The sequence below is a fragment of the Rousettus aegyptiacus genome, unplaced genomic scaffold (genome assembly GCF_014176215.1).
Source record: "Rousettus aegyptiacus isolate mRouAeg1 unplaced genomic scaffold, mRouAeg1.p scaffold_m13_p_4, whole genome shotgun sequence".
NCBI classification, from domain to species: Eukaryota; Metazoa; Chordata; class Mammalia; order Chiroptera; family Pteropodidae; genus Rousettus; species Rousettus aegyptiacus.
This window is the reverse complement of record NW_023416307.1, coordinates 158,088,911-158,106,827: the sequence shown is the minus strand read 5'-3', so window position 1 is coordinate 158,106,827 and position 17,917 is coordinate 158,088,911.

Here is a 17,917-nt window from a genome sequence, read left to right as displayed (position 1 = left end):
GCTTTCCTGGCCTGAGGACCAGGGGGAAAGGGTCTGAACGTCTCAGGACAAGTAGGAAGTTAGTGAGGAGGCTGCTACAGAAGGAAACAGCCAGAGAGGTGCAAACCCTCTGTTCCCTCTGGCCGGCCCCATGGGTGGGGCAGGCTCCAAACAGGCCGACTGAGACTGCGAGAGCTTCGCAGAGCCCCTGACTGCTGGCCTCTCAGAGGGAGTGGGAGCTGAACTTTTAGTTTAGCCAAATCGACTGTCTGCTAACGACCGTTTTCGATGTTCGTCAGAAGAACATAATAGAATACAGTCTCTACAACGTTTCGCTGCGAAAATCAAGGACGAAATCCAAAATGCAGACAGACGCACAGGTACGAAAACACTGCATATAATCAAGAGAAAAGGAAATTAATCTCGCCTGACCTTGAGAAGACTCAGCTGTTGCATTAGCAGAAATGCGTTTAAAAATAGCTAATTAGCACCAAAGCACAAGCAGGGACAACAGCGATACACAAGCGGGTCTGCATCGAACCGAAAAGCTTCTGCGCATCAGAAGCACCGATCACAGGGTGGAAGCAGCCTGCGCCCAGCGCACGAGAGAACGTTCACGAACCGCGAACGAGGCAAGGATCAATGTCAGAAATATGCGATGCGCTCACACGACTCGAGAGCAAAATAATAATAATAATAATAATAATAATAATAATAATAATGCAATACGATTGGGCCAAGGACCTGAACAGACTTTGTCCCAAAGAAGGTGTGCAAATGGCCAACAGCTTGACTGTGCTGAACATCAGGAATTGCAAATCCAAACGGAGATATCACCCTCAGGCCTGTTAGAATGACTATCATCAGGAAGACGAAAGGTGAGGAACGCAGAGGAGGATGTGGAGAACAGGGCACCCTCGGGCACTGTTGGTGGGATGGTAAACTGGTCCGACCTCTGCGGAAAACGTATGGAGGGTCCTCACACAGTTAAAGGACTACCGCCCCGCGATCCGGCAGTTCTGCCCTGAGGAGGTGTCCGAGGGTTCGCCGCAGCGTTAGTCACAAGAGTCAGGACAGCGAGACACCCAAGGCGTCCGCCCACAGATGAATGGGTAGAGAAGATAAAGAAAACGTGACGTACATAAATACACATATATGCATATTATGTGTATGGCACATATGTTACGCACACATACACGGAGATTATTCCACCACAAAAAAGAAGGAAATCCTGTCACCACAACGTAGATGAAACCTGAGGGCATTATAAGTAAAATGAGTTAGACAAAGGACGACAAATGCTATATGATCTCGCTTATATGTGGAATCAAAAATCTAAAACAAAACAAAACAAAACCAGAACTCAAGGAAGCAGAGCGAGCGCGCTGGCTGGTGACCGCGGGGGCCGGGCCTGGGGCTGGCGGGGCCGCGGGTGAAGGGGGTCGACGGGCACAGACGTGCAGTGGTAAGATGAGCACGTTGGAGGGACGTGTGTGCAGCGGGGCGACCGCGGTTAACAGCGCCGCCTCGTGGGTCTGAAAGTCACTCAGAGGGTAGATCTGAAAAGTCCTCGCTGCGTGCGCGCGCACACACACGTGCACACGCACGCGCACACGCACACACACACACGCGTCATGTGAGGCGATGGACGAGTTAACTACCTGCACCGGGGTAGTCGTTCCACAGGGCAAACATACATGTCAAGCCATTTCATTACACGTGTTAAACTCGCGCAATGCTGTATCCCAATCGCATCTCACAAAGGCCGGGATAAAACAACAACAAACACTCCACGGATTCAGGGGACACGTTCACGGTTTCACAAAGGGCCGAAGAGGAGGCGTCATCCAAGGACGTCCTCCCAATGCCAGACGCCGTGCGTTCACCCCCAATCAGCAGTCGGTCGGGAATGCCACCCATGTATCGCTCAGCGTCACTATCTTCAGCCATGATTCGCTGTCTGAACCCCGTAACGTATTTCTAAGGAAAACGTGCAAATACTTCCGTCAACACATTTTCTTCTTTTCAAAGAAAACGCCCCTCACGCCGCCGCCTCTGCGAGTCCTTGCCCTTCCGCGCATCGGCTCCTGCCTCCGCTTCTCCTCTCGTCCGGTCTTCCTCGGGCCTCTCCTGCACTGGATCGTTTTTTATAAAAGGTGGTATCACACAGCACCATTTAAAAAAAAAAAAAGTTATTCAACACTTCATTCTTAAAGTAATATTCAAACCCGGAATGACCCAAAATTCTCTTTATCTACCCATCCATCTGGCTAATGCCTTCAGCCTTATCCTCTAACACCCCTTTATTAGAGGCCGCAAAAAAAAAAGAGAAAAGGAAGGCCACAAAACATGCGTCTAAGTATTTAAAAGATGTAAATAAAGCCATATAGTAAAAAAAAAAAAAAAAGTCTGCTCGATGCTTCTACTGTGGCAATAGCCCGTGGGGCTCAAATTTATATTTCACTGTGCCTGAACATCAGAGTTCACGTGCGTTATCAAATAAGGTTTGCTGCGCTATTCCCTTGTGATAATTAATGCCAAAGCCATAACTGTTGTGGTCTGTCTGCATCAGAATCTGCAGTCACGCTGAAAATGTCGCTTTGCTCCAAGTGTCAGTCGGTTACGCTGGTGATGCTATAAAGATCTAAGACGCAGCTGGTGTTCCCTGAACAAACGTTAAGTGCCACAAACATTACGCCGAGTGGCTTCTACTTACAAGACTGCGCTGGACTCTCAGAGAGAGAGCTGAGAAGGTCCTGGGTCCCCTGCAAGTGACTTACAGTTTATTTAACGAAGACAAATACTCAAAAAACTAATAGAACGTATCGCGAAAATTGGTTGGTCGCCTTAGCTTTAGAACAACAAACTGGAGAGTGGCCAATTACAGTGAGTTACTTGCAAATACCCAAAGCAGAGGTTATAAGCTCTGTCTGGGACAACTGGTCAACTCTCTCTGTAGACCAGTGCTAGCCAGAGTGTGGTCTGCAGACCTGGGTTGCTGGTCCTCACCGAGAGAGAGACAGAAATTAGGAATAAGTGTTTATAGACATGTTTATAAAATTTCGATAATGTAATTTTATGTCTGTCGAATCTAAGAATGCATGGAGCCTGGTCTTTTTATAACCGATTGGCGGCGACAGTGAATTATGGATATTTTATGCACCTACAGTCATCATTTCTGGAAAATCCTGAAAACTAAGCCAAATACTACAGAAAACATTAGCTCTCATCACAATACTGATTGATTTGCAAAAATCCTAGGGTTCAGTTACCTAAATTTTAAAAATCAGGATGGTTGGGTGATATATCTTCTTATGCTGACATTTTATTCTATTTGCAATTTGGAAAATAAATATAACGAAAACCAATTTTTGTTTTCTGGAAAACTATTTAATTTCTTCACCATTTGATAACTTCCTTAGGATAGAATGTCTTACTTTTAAAGTTAAGTCTTCTTACATTACATTTATCGGGGTTGGTTAGTAAAATCACATAGGTTTCAAGTGTGCGATGCAACAATGTCATATGCACATCACGGTTGTGTGCTCGGTGCCCAAAGTCAGGTCTCCTGTCGCCGTGTGTCTGACCCCTCCACCCTCGCCTACCTCTCCCTCTTCCCACCGGTCACCACTGAACTGCTGTGTGTGTCCGTGAGTCTCTGCCTGTCTTGTTCATATGTTGTTTTCAGTTTTGTGTCCCACGTATGAGTGAGATCCTACGGGTCTCAGCTTTACTGAGCTGTAATTCACATACGAGGATATGTATACACACCTCAGGAGCATTTGGTGGTTGGCTATAGTCATTCTATAGTCACGCAACCTCCTCCGCAAACAAGCGTAAAACCCCAGCTACACTTAGCACGAGGTAGAAGCCACAGATCTGGGGACTTCGTTAGCAACCTTCCTTCCTCCTCTGAGCACTTGCTCCCCCAGGACCTGCCTCTGTTCACTCTCGAGTGCCTCCGGGGTTCACAGTCTTCTTTGGTGAGGGCCCGCTGGCCGGATCTTAATCCATCGTTCCCTGGAGCTTATATTTTACATGTGTTTCTAAATTTCACTTTTTAGTAATTCATAATATTACATTTTACAAAAGTATTGGTCTGTGATGATAAGAAACTTAAAAACAAAATCTTTTAAAAATTCTTCATTGTAGATAGTTTGAGAAGCTCTAGATCAGAGGTTCTCAGACCTGGCTATAAACTTATCCGAGGAACTTGGTACAGAGAGAGAGAGAGGGAACCCGGCCCCACAGTAATGCAACGCGCGTGGGCCTCTGGGTTCTTTCTCATTGCGTCAGGTAGTTCTGACGCCCACGACCGTTGAGGACGAAGCGCTAGACTAATCCCCGCATCACCTTCGAGACTCCAGACAGCTCCCCTCCAGCCGCTGGGACGCCCCGCGCACTGCGGGCTGCCGGCGGATGGGCTGGCTCACGAGCTGTCGGGGGCCGAGGGCGGGGCGAAGAACTCAGGTCTGCGCGAGCTGTCGGTTTCCCACGAAGCCTGAGATCCGGACAGTGATACAACGGGGGGCCTGTTCAGATAACACGTCCTGGGAGGAACACAGAGGTCCGTCTGCCACTGGGCAGTTAAAAGGCCACCACGCGCGAGGCGCGAGGCCGTAACCCTGCGGGCAAAGCGCGAACATTTTCCGTTGCGTGCCAATGTTCTCTCAAATGCCACTTTCTCATTCTCTTGCCGTTTAACCCTCAACAACAACAACAAAACAACCAAAAAACAAAACCACCCGGGGCCTCTGACCACAGCGATGTCACAGAGCTCTCTGTCCCGTAACACAGAGGACACACGCCCGCCGTGCATGCGTCTGCACCCGGCCTGGCTCACAGCTCTCTACGCCTCCTCCCCACGCGGTCCCCCCGCTCCCCAGGGCGCACTCGCTGCCCCCTGCCCGTCCCCCTCCTCCCGCCCACCCTGTCTTACAAAACAACGGCAGGCATGGGAGATTGACAAACAGACGCCTAGATTCTGTCTCTGCAGAACGAAGTTTGCCCGTGGTGCTTGGTTACGGTCATCACTGTAACCGCAGGCTGGGTGGCTCTGCGAGCCCCTCTCTGAGGACCCAGCTCCACTCCAAGTTCCAAAGCCACGAAAGGACCATGTCTATCCATTTTAACCTGAATATTCGCTGAGAACCTCTAACACGTCTCAACACACACACACACACACACACACACACACACACACACACACACACACGCTGAGCCAGTGTGCGTCCTCCGGAGCTGTTTGCGGAAGCAACTGAGGCATACAACACCATTTAAATCATATAATTTGGAAAGGGTAAAAAACGAAAATTACATCTCTCAATACGCCTGCTTCTTTTTAATGGAAAGATGATGGAAAAGGCCCATCGCAGCATTCGCTCGTTACCCACGTGAAATCCGAGTCGTAGTTTATTTTCTTTTTCAGTAATTAACTGGAGATGTCTAATCATTCAGCCTGAGCATGTTTTGGTTCAGTGAGTGTCCTGTTCAGATACCACTTCCCCCCATCAGACTATTACATCCTCAGGCACACAGAAACACTGACGGGTTCGGGCCAATTAATGGTTCCGGCTGCTTCGCTCAGGCGGGAGAGGGTGGGTGGGAAGATGTGGATCAAAATTATTTAACAATTACCTGATCCACTGGTAAATTAGCAGGGTGTTAATTGAGCTGCACCTGAAAGGCAGGCAGTAGATTCTCAAGAGAGATTAGAAGCGGTTTCCATGAAAACCACCGAGTGGAAATAAAACAGCCACGCCAGGAAGGGAATCGCCATGGCAGCGAGTGCCGGGGCTTGTGTTTGTTTGGGCAGAAGACAGAGAAAAAGTTTGGTTTGCATCAGACATAAGCATACACTCGGCACCGTGAGACACGTCACATAAGCATTTAAATTGTAAAAACTAACGTCTGTGCTCATTAAGCGTCCAGAGGTCTTCCTCCGATCAACCGAAAATCTCAAATCGATTCCTCATTCTCCGTTAAGTGGGCTGCATGTCTCCGGAGCAGTGATCCAGAAATCAACATTTTGCTGAAATGATATTTATCTTTGGATTTTTGCTGTTCTAGAAAATGACGGAATGATACAAGATTATTTTTCTGCCACTATTTTAATTGCGCACACATGGAATGTTCCTTTATTTTTTTTTCCCACACGTCTCAGGTCCTGAGTATGAAAATATTACCTCCAAATAAAAATTCTGCTTGCATTCGTGGAGATTTATAAGTTTTGTTGTTATATCTAGGTCATGAAACGCTACTTATTAGCTGCATGGCACTTAAATGCCGTCCAATTCTAACTGCGTCGCTGCAGGTCAGAGCAAGGCGGGCGGCCCCGGGAGGCCGCGAGAGCCACACCTCTGGTCTCCGTCACAACGAGGCGACTCCATCAGGCAAAAGCAGCCCCGAATAATGCGCAAGCGGAGGGGCACGGCTGGGTTCCAACAAAACTTTATCAACACCGGATGAGAATTTCATGTCAGTGCATCGCGGGGCCAGCATGGGCCAGCTTCCACAGGGGCAGGTCATGACAACGAGCAGCGAGTGCTCGAACTCAGTCGAACGCTGCGAGGACCCGGCAACGGTGGGAACTCTGGCAGCCGGGGGGCTCGGGGGGACGTTCGACCGGTGAGCCAAGGCTCGGCCGGAGTCGCCGCGGAGATAACTAACGAGGGCTCCACATCATCCTTCGCCTCCTTCAGGGGAGGAAGGCGCTGTTACAGCACAAACGCACGTCAAACGAGCTTCCTTCGGCTTTACGTTCAGATTTTTATTTGCCCCGTGCGCTTGAAAAAAAAACAAAGAAGGAGGAACTCAGTAACAGTAACAACGTGCGAGTCCTGGCTCGAATGGAACCCTGGGTGTTCAACAACAAAAAAATAAGATTGAAAGCAAGCTGGGCTCGGAGCCCAGAACACAGCCCGTCACGGCAGCCGGTGACCGCGAGGAGAACGGGGCGACGACCAGAAGGGACCTGGAGGGAGGCCGGCGAGGGCGCGGGGGCGGCCAGGTGCGGGCCGCGGGGCCCCGGCGCAGGACGCCCAGGCCTGGTCGGGTCGCTGCCTTCGGACTTGAGCACGGCGCTGCACTTAGCGGCAACACCTCCTCGGGGGACGGGGAGCAGGCGGGTCCCCCCGGGGGTCGCTGGCTCGGGCCCGACGCCGCGCTTCGCGCCGTCCGGGGGTCGCTGGCTCAGGACGACCTCCTGGCGTGTGGACGCCAAGTGACTGAGTGACGCGGGTCGGAACGGGGACACGCAGTGCCGGGCATTCACGTTCTTTGCTCCCGGGGCGGGGGGAGTGGGAAGACAGCCAGGGTCCCCCCTCCTCCCTCCGCCCCACACGCACTGCAGACTCTTGGGCGCCATCTGCTCTCTCGCGGGAGGAGTCAGAGATCAACGTCAGCACCTACGTGTATGAAAAGCGTTCGCTCTGGCCTGTCCTTTGACACCGGAGAGACCGGCCTGCCCATGGCGGGGTCTCCTTCCTGCCTGACCTCTCACCGGCCTGCCTAGCAGAGCTGGGGCCGCGACCCCGCCTCCTCTCTCAGCAGGGCGCTGAGGCTCAACGCTCCCCTCTTCTTGTGAGGACACCAGTCTTTGGGTTTAGGGTCCGCCCGCACATAGTATGCCCTCAACTTAGGTGAACGAATCACACCTGCGAAGTCCCCGTTTCCTGTAAGGTCACAGTCGGAGGTTCTGGGGGACGTGCGTTTCAGGGGGACACTACTCAACCCACGGAGACACCTTCGTGGACAGCCGGACACACTGCGCGCCATCATGCCCACGAAAGGCCAGCCAGGACGCAAGGCATTCATGCTGAACCGTCCTGTGATTCGCTGAGACAGGCCGACAGCAGTCACGGAGCTTCCTGCCCCGTGGTCGCCCTCCGGTGCCAGCGCTGGGGGCGTCGGGCTCGGCTTTCTGGGGTGACCCGGCTGGTCGTCGCGTGGGCCTGCACTTCGACCTCGAGGCCCTGAGGAAACTTTCAGAGCGTAGGATTACAAGGTCGGTGCCGCTTTGATGTACTCCGAGGGGAGATTTTCATCTTTAATAAAAATTAAATGAAGGCTCGTGTGTGTTCAAGAAGAAAAATGTCAACAAATAAGTCTGGTCACTCCTAGCTTCTGATTCAGATCAAAACCAGAGGATTCTCGCAAACACGAGAGCTGAGGGGTGACAGCCGTGGGCCGCGCGGTCTCGCGAGCGACGGTCCCCGCGGGGCCGGGCCGCGCCTGCCGGACGTGAACGCGGATTCAGCCCGCCTCCGAGCAGGGGTGAGGACGCGGGCAGGCGCGCAGTCAGCCCGCGACGCGGTGTTGGACGCACACGAGCCACCGCGTCCCGCTCAGAGGTCGCCTCGGAGGTCACGCGCCGTCACTCCGACAGACCGCTACGCCGTTACGGACGCACGCCGAATCCCGCATCTTCGCCTGCGCCCTTCGGGGTCAGCGGGCGCGACGACGGCCTCGCGTGACCGCCCTCCGGGGCGGCCGGAACCGCCTCCTCTGGGAAGAGCGGAGCGGGGACCTCGCACGGCACACCCTCTGCCAACACCCGCGTTGCCCGCGTCCCCGCCGGGCGGATGACGAAGCGAAGGCTCGGGCAGGCCACGCGCGCCGAGCGGGGCGCCCCGAAGACTCCCCCCGAGTCCAGGCCGCGCGCGCCGAGTGGGGCGCCCCGAAGACTCCCCCCGAGTCCAGGCCGCGCGCGCCGAGCGGGGCGCCCCGAAGACTCCCCCTGAGTCCAGGCCACGCGCGCCGAGCGGGGCGCCCCGAAGACTCCCCCTAAGTCACCGTGACACAGAATTAGAATGGGCAGAAAAGCCAATTTTGGTAAAGTTCCTGCCAGGAAAGAATAATAATTTTATCTTCTAAGCTTAAACTGAAGGAGGCACTCGACTCCACGGGCGACAGGTGCAGGGCTGACTGTGTGGTCGGCCGGCGGCAAAGACGTCGCAACGCCAGGAGAGGCGGAACCCGGACGGCGGCAGCCGAAGCCGACGCTCCGGCCGCAGGCGATGTGGCTGGACGGGCGGCGTGAACGGCGGGCGCCCTGCGAGGTGCCACGCGTGGGGGGCTGGGTGCCTGGGCGGCGTGAACGGCGGGCGCCCTGCGAGGTGCCACGCGTGGGGGGCTGGGTGCCTGGGCGGTGTGAACGGCGGGCGCCCTGCGAAGTGCCAGTGGGGGGCTGGGTGCCTGCTGGAGTCGAGCCCGGCAGAACCGATGCCCTTTCTCACACCGTCCTCTGGGGACTGTCTCCTTTGTGACCTAAATCTGAGGGGTTTGGTGGAAGACCCCGTTTTGTAATGATGTTGTAATAACTATGTCGGGGTCAGAGTTATTGGTGTGATCACTGTGTAAGTTATGTAAATGTCTAATCACTATGCTGTACCCCTCAAACGAATATAACATTGTACATCAACTGCCTTCGAAAAATAAATTTTTGGACTTTAATTACATACTGCGGGAGCCTGGGGTCCCGAGCTGCAGGAGCCTGGCCGGGCGCAGGTGCCGTCAAGGACAGGCTAAGCAGACAGGGAGCAAGCGGCGGGCTGTGGACAGAGAAGAACTATCCAGCGGGGTGTCCCGAGGGGCTGGAGTTACTTACACCGAAGCTGGGAGAGAACCGGGCAGAGGTCTGATCAATCCGAAGCCCTGAGGGACGGCAACGCAGACGTCACGAAAGAAACCGGGTCATAAAATGCCACTCCGGGGGCTCGAAATGGAAAGCGAGAAAGGACAGCCACCGGGAGGCGCTCTTACACCCTGGGGCCCAGCTCTCCGTGCCCTGCGGAAGGGGCTGCCTCTCGGCTCTGGGGCCCGGCGGCTGGAGGAACCCCGGCCTGCGTGGCTCCTGCAAAGGACCTTGGCCCGTTCCTCATCTCATGCGACACCCGCATGTCGTTAGCGATTCGGTTACGGCTGAAGGGCCGTGCCTACTTTCAGATAAGAAATATTAGGCCCAGTCGGTTTTTAATTTCCTTTAAAAGATCAGTAAGCAACTGTCCAGTTATCCTCCATGTGCAAGTGTTGGGCAGACTGTGAATAAAACAGAGACCCTGCTCTCACAGAAGTCACCACGGAGGTCGCAGGGCGAGTGGGCGAGGTTTGCAGAGCGGATCCCGTCTTCAGACTCGCGGTTCTGTTTTCATTACGTCCTGACGTCTCTTGATTGGATACACAATTCTCAAAACTGATGGGACAGTTTAACTGTGCAATTAGCAAGTGAGGCAGAGAAAGCAGAATCCTTTCTGACGTTCACTAACAGGAGGAGGAGGTGATCTCTCAGAGATAATGAAGATCGGACAGCAAGTTTAATTACACTATTTCTGAGAGACCATGTCACGATCAATGTCTTTCCAGGGTAGGAAACAAAGCAAAAGGTGTCATTTAATTTATTCACTTAAAGTATTCAGCGAGCAACTGCTTTGAGTCTGGCTGTGGACGCAGCGGTAAAAAGTGTGGTCCCCGCCCCAGACGTGACTCATGGGAGGGGCGGATATTCAGAAGGAAGTCCCCGCCCTTCGCAAGTTGATACTAATCGTATTTATCAAAATGCCTCACAGTGGACACACGCTACTCTTGTCATCGAAAAGGAAATAAACATGCATGCTGGTATGGTCTCCACGTGGGGAAACAGTCCTAGCTCGGCAGAGCCCGGAACACGTAATTACAGGATTACTTACGGAGCACGGCGTGACCTTGCCTTTCCATTTCATGTCGTAACACTGTCATCGGGGACATCGATGCCATAGTTAAAATCAGATCTCCCACGGGGAGATCACGGCAATCAGAACCGTCCGACCTCGAATCCCAGACTATCGGAAATACGTCGGGCTCCAACAGCAGGGCGGCAAGAACCAGAAGCGCGGTGTGAGCTTTGCTTTTCTCCTACTTTCTCTAAAGACGTTTAAGAGTTTTTTCTGGGTCATTTTTTTTTAATCTGCAGGATGCATTATATTCATCCATAATTGCTCACGCTTTTCTTACATGCTTAGGAGAAATGCAAGCCAAGACCCGGCTGGGCAGGGACGACAAGAAGGGGGCATGCACACTGAACGCCCAGCTCTGCTGTGAGGAAACTTCTGCTCTTCCCAGCGAATGGAACGTGCTACTCGGCACGTCCTTTTGGCTGTGAGAATTAATGAGTACGCACCGAAATCCTAGCATAGTGCCTGGCACGGCGTAAGTGCTCAATAAATATTGTTCCGAGAGGAATTTATCTTTCTGTATGGTGTGAGGCATTAATTAAACCTGCTTTTCTAAATGCAAGCCAATTTATCCTAACATCCATTAATGAGTCATACACTTCCCCACTGATTTTTTTAATTAACTAATTTTTCCCACTGATCTTTTTTAATTCAAAGTTTTAAGTTACAAAAATAAAGTACACTCGTAAAAACTTCATAATGCAACAAAAGAAAAGGAAGTCCTTTTTTTGGTCTCCTTAAAGGAATTCTATACCTGTCTCCTGAAGTATTTTTATATATGTTCAAATACATTTAATCGGAATACTACACACATGTATGTGTATATATATAACTTTTTCATACAATGAATCAAATTATATTTACAGTACTACGACTTGATTCTGTCACTCAATAATACATCTTAAAAAAGCTTCTAGAGCAGCTTTTTAAGGTCCATACTACTCTTTTCAGCCTGTTAATATGCATAGGTATGTGTATACATGTACTTACATATATTTTTAAGGTCATCTACGTCTTAAAAATCCCAAGCAGCACTGGAAGTCAAGTGAAAACTAAAGTCCCTTTAAATTCCAAACTCGCATACCCGTACCCCACAGTTAAGTAAATAGCAAGCCATTTCAAACTATATCACAAAGCTATAGTAATCAAAACAGTATGGTATTGGCATAAAAACAGACACATAGATCAATGGAATGGAACAGAGAGCCCAGAAATAAACCCACGCCTATATGGTCAATTAATTTATGACAAAGGCACCAAGAATATACAATGAGAAAAAGACAATCTCCCCAATAAATGATATCGAGAAAACTGGACAGCCACATGCAAAAGGTGAAAATGGACCACCATCTTACACCTACACAAAAATTGACTCAAAATAGGTGAAAGACTTGAACATAAGACCTACGACCATAAAACTCCAAGAAGAAAACACAGGTGGTAAGCTCCCTGATGCTGACCTTCATGATTTTTTGAATCTCACAAATTAAAAATTATATTATCAAGTTACCGTGCGATCCATCAATTCAACTTCTGGGCATATACCTAAAAAATTGAAATCAGGTTCTCAGACAGATGTTCGTACACCCACATTTAGAGCAGCACCATTATTCACAGTAGCCAAGAGGTAAAAGTAACCAAGTGCTCATCGACAGATGAACGAATAAAGAAAAGATCCCATGTAATACGACATTATTCAGCCTTAAAAAAGGAAGAAAATTCTGATAAGAAGTAAAGCATCAATGAACCTTGGTGATGTTATGCTAAGTGAGATAAGCCAGTCACACACACACACACACACAAACTATCTAATTTCACTTACGTGAAGTACCTAGATTCATCAAAATCACAAGACAAAGTAAAATGGCGGTTAGCAGGGGCCAGGGGAGTGGCCATGGGGAGGAATCGTTTAATGGGCGTGGAGTTTTAGTTGGAAAAGATGAAAAAGCTCTGGAGATGTTTGGTGCCGATCATTACACGACGACGTGAATGTACTCAGTGCCACAGAACAAACACTGGAAAATGGTTGAAATGGTAAATTCTATGTTATGTATAATTTACCGCAATAACAAAGAAAATTTAAAATTTCTTAGAAAATAAATGGGCAACGGATAGGCATAGGACAGGAAATCCCTAAAGGAATGTAAATGTCGAACGGCGTATGAAAATGCGCCGTTTTACTAATAAAAGATACAAATCTGAAAGAACTTGAGATATAACGTATGTCTCGTAAAGTGTAATCGTCGGTGATCTCAGTACGCTGACAGTGCGCACTCTCCAATTTTTAGAGCGTTTCTATCACCCCGAGAAGCGCGCCTACGCCGGCCCGGTCACGCGCCGTCCCTCTTCCCGCAGAGCGCGGTCCCTCGTCTACCGTCTGTGTCCGTGGATCTGCCTGTTTCCCACAAACGGGATCAGATGGCGTGTGGCCTTGGTGTCTGCTTCTTCCACTCGGCATGATACTTACGAGGTTCACTGCGTCGTGGCGCGGGTCGGAGCGTGGTCCCCTGTGAGGCTCGGTCATACGCCATCGCGTGCAGGGGCCGCATCGTGTTTGCCCGTTCGTTAAGTGATGGGTACCCGGGTCGTTTCTACCTTTGGCTGTTATTAATAATTCCCCTACGGGAGCATTTGTGCAAACATTTTTGTGTGGACATAAATTTTATTTTTTCTTGGGTAAAAAAATACCTCTGGATGGAATTACTGGCTGGGACTCCAATGAGGAGATGACTAACAAACAGCATTCTGGGACTTGAAGATCAGAAGTGAGCATGTTTTTTTTTTTCCGAAAAAAGTTGTTTTCTAGTAAGATATTTTCCAAATCCAGGGCAAAGTCGTATCTTCCAGTGGAAAATGGGTAATGACACAGGGTATCTGGAAACTGCTGACAAAAATCTAGAGGCCAAAACTCTATTTTGAGTCCCAAATCGAAACTACTTTCCGCAAATCGCTGTGCTGCTCCAGTTTGAGACTCGCCATAGAAATCCCCGGTTCTCTGTTACAGCTTCGGAAACAGCAATCTGCCTTACAGATTTTTTTTTCAGTCTTTGAAAACCTGACTTCCGAGGCTTGGGAATAAGTCACGCACCAAAGGGTGAGGCTCTTTGGCTTAAGAGAGAGCTCAGGAGACGCCTGTTTCCTAAAATGCATGGAGATCTCCAAGCTGAGAAGCACGCGCCTCACAGGCGTCAGGGACGGGCTCTCCCAGCTGCTGCGTCACCGGGCACTCTCTGCGGTCAGGGGAAATGACCAGCCACCTGCCTCGCGGCTCCTTGGCCGGAGCTTCGGGCCTTCTCCCCCTGGACCCGTGCTCCATGTGCCCCACTTAGAACTGTCAGAACATCGGGACAGACTTGGGGTGATGCCTGGAGTGGCTCTAGACACTTGAGCAATGGAGCCCTTCCCAGGCGGCAAAGCGGCTTCTTCTCACCTGATGTAAGATTCTTCCAGCAGGAAGACAACTGGAGAGCACATATCGCAGAGCAGAATGATTGCCCTAAAGTCATCCTGCGGCGTCTGACGCCACTCACCTGTGCGTGAGGATGGCGGGGACCACTGTTTGAAAATTTCTCCACTAAACTACACTCACTCCAGTACATATTATTTAACGGATACTATTTGCTTCTTTGCCAAAAGCTAAACCAGGATGGTCTGGGGTCCCTAGGGCATCCTGACTAAACGGTAAATTGGCTGCGACTGTTTTTCGAAACAGCAGGTCAAGAGCCCTTAGAGGACTGTGAAATCAGTTTAGCAGTTCATGACTCGTGCAGGGTTTGTTTTCTTTTTTTTAAGGAGATAAAATAGAAAAAAAAATCAGAGTGTGGTGCATGTAATAAGGGTAATAATTGTTTTGTTGACTATTTCAGCTGTGTGGATATTTCTGTAGGAATAAATCACAAGGTATTGCTTAGTGTGGGTGTCAAATGAAAATCTTTGAAAATTGCTGTTCTATCTTGGCTGTAACTTTTCTAGGTGGCAAAGCTAGAGAGGGGCTCACCCTATAACAACAACGACAAAAACCAGGGTCCTCCTGACGACAGTCACCTGAAGGGCAAGGTGGGAAGAGGTGGCAGAAGTCCGCGCTCCCCCTGGATAGCACGGCGGAGCGAGGGGCCGGCCCCACCGGACCGGGGACCGCGGGTCGCGGGGAGCAGAGTGTGACAGGCCTCGGAGCTGGGGGTGGGCGTCGTCTCCGCTACTGGACACAAACCGAAAGCGAGCGGGAAAATGCGCGCTGTAAAGTGACGGGGCCAGGGAGGGTCTGAGGATGGCAACGCCCCGCCTGCCCCGTTAGCAGGCAGAGACGCTGGCTTTCCAGCTCAGAGGAATCACGCCAAGGTCACCGAGGTCGGGCCGCCGTCCCGCTGGGGAAGCCGAGCGGCTCCTCGCAGCGCACACAGCTCCGCAGACAGCAGGGACACGCCAGCTCCTGATGGCTGCGCGCGGGACGCGTTCTCCGCCGCGCGAGCCGGCGGCCTGTGCTGCCTCGGAGGAAGCAGGGGACGCGAGGAGACAGCCGGGGAGATGGACTCCCGCCTCGGAACACGCGACCTGCCTGCCTGCCCGCCTCGGACCTGAGGCTGGGGTCCAGAGGGAGGGCACCGGGCAGCCGGGGGGGAGGGCACGGACGCCAGCCCCAGCGGCCTGATTCCTAGGCCGTGGCCGTGCAGTGAAACAGGACGCACCGCGATGTCCCCTAGGGGACGGGGGAACGGATGGCCAGACGAGCTCCCGAAGAGCTCAGCAGCAGCCTCCCCTGGGAGCCCGTGAGGAGGGCGAAGTCTCGGGCCCCACCCCAGACCTTCCGAATCTCAAACAGGTTGCGCGGGCCCAGCCGTCTGCGTCTCAATCGCCCAGTGATCTGGACGCGGGTGACCATTCCAGAACCACCACGTCCACATGTCCGACCGTGGCTGCCCGTGAGCACGGGCTGGGGAGCCCCGGCCCCTCCAGGCAGCGCTCCACACCGACCGAACCAGAACCCCTGGGGAGAGAACCGGTATCGGCTCCACTTCAAATTCCCGAGGGGACTGCGACGTTCGACCGAGTCTGCGGGCCCCTGTGCGAGGGCGCCCCTGGTTCAAGGTAACTGCCACTTGGGGCCAATCCAAAACACACGGTTCTTAACTCGGCCTGGTGATCTCTCCGCGCAGGCGCCCAGCCGGGGGTGGCGGCGAGGCTGGCGAGGGGCCCCACACCCGCGCGCCCTGCGGTGCCTTCCCCCCGCCGTGCCCGCCGGGCCATCGGCGAGAAGCTCCCCGCTCCGCCCCGCCGCGGCTCGCTGCGCCCGCACGTCCCGTGTCACACGCGTCCTTGTCAGTGTGTGTGTTTTCAGACGCCCTCCGTCCCCTCCCAGAATAGGGGGACACGGCGTCCCCTTCCTGGCCCACCTGCTTCCGCCGTGACCGGCGTCCGTGCAATGAGCACTGACCTATCCGTTGGCTGACGCTGGACACCGGACACCCCCCACATCAGGAAGGGTGACGGCCCTTCCACGGCCACGGTGCTTCGGTGACGCGGACGCCCCAAATCGCACACATAGAGTGCCCGAGGCAATGAACCCCTGAGTTCAGAAGAGGGGGCATGCACCCACCTTTCGCACAGCAGCAGCAGCAGCAGCAGAAAACTCCTAATTTCACTTCATTTGAATAGGCGTGCAGGTTAATCCGGAACTGTCTGACAGTCTAGCCGCTTCACGCCCCTTTTTAAACATCCGAGTCCCTCCCCCTTTACCATCTCACGTTAGGCGAGATGGTCCCGGTGGGGACATTCGAGTAACCTTGGCACACTTTCTGACCGCCCTTTGCGAAGCTCGGTGCCAGGCCCTTCCTGGCGTGGTTCAAGCCATCCGTCACCTGCGTAAGTGACTAGAACTGCCAGCGGGTCATATATCAGGAGCAGGTGGGACATTTCTCGTTTATTACCTGCCATCCTCTTCCTTAAAAATTCATTTTTCATTAAATCACTGAAGCCCACAGAAGTGCATAAATTCGCTCACGCCCTGCATCCGGGAGAATTAGGCTCGTCGGTAACTCCCTGATTCAGCCTTTAGAGTGGGACAGCAGGGAACTCAGGGACGCAGACCCCGAGCCCTCCCGTTGGGTGGGCCCCCCCCCCCCCCCCCCGCAGGGACAGATCGGCACCGCCAGGTGCTCCCTCTGCGAGTCCCACGCCCGGCAAAGCGACGTGACCCCGGGCAAGGAAAAGCTTCACCCCTCAGAGAGGTGACGCCGCCGCCGGGGACCTTCCCTCCCGGCTGCCCCGCCGCTCGTTCGTCCTGGGACGTTTTCTCGTTACAAACACCCCGTTGAACGCCCCGTCCCCTCCGCGTGCGCGCCCCGGCTGCCGACCGGGGGCCTCGCCACGCCCCGGAGGCCAGAAGCGCCCCCGCCGCCCGGACAGCGCAGGAGGCCGCGGGAAGCGGGGGGCCTGCGCCCCCGGCCCTCGGGGACCCCGGACGTGCGCCCGCGTTTGGCTTCAGGCCGGACCGCAAGGCCCCCCACCTGCGTGCCGCCCGCCAGCGCCGTCGGGGGCTCAAACGACTCGGGAGAAGATGAGCTCACACTCGGCACCCCGGGAGATGAGCGGCTGGAAGGGGCTCGGGTGGCGGCGTCCTGAGCCAGGCCGCTGCTCCGTTTGCGAGAATATCGGCGAAAACGGCCTACCTGTCTGGGCGCCGACGTCCGCCTCGGGCCGGGGCACGGAGAAGGCCGGGGAAGCCCCCCACGGGGCCGGCGCCCCGGGGTCTCCGCGGCGGCAGCTTTCCGGGGCAGGAGGCGGCAGGAAGCGCGAAGCTGGGGGCGGTTCCCGCGGGCAGGTGCGGGTGACGCGCGGATGCTGCGCGCACCTGGCCCAAACCCGGCCACGCGCGGATGCTGCGCGCACCTGGCCCAAACCCGGCCACGCGCGGATGCTGCGCGCACCTGGCCCAAACCCGGCCACGCGCGGATGCGCGCGCACCTGGTCGAAGCGGCTCATCCCCACGGCGGGAACGCCGGCCACCTGGGGAGCCCCCTCCCACGCCACCACCCCTCAGTGCCAGGGGGACCATGGCCCTTCCCGCACTTGTCGTCACCCCTTGCTCCTGGAAGTGTGGCCTCTGGGCCCGTGGTGCCTGCATCACCTGAGACCTTGTTTAAAATGCGCGGCCCAGGCTTCACCCCACCTGAGCTAGCACCTGCTTTGGACACAGATCTCTGGGTGGCATTTTCTTCCCAATTTTCTTTTAT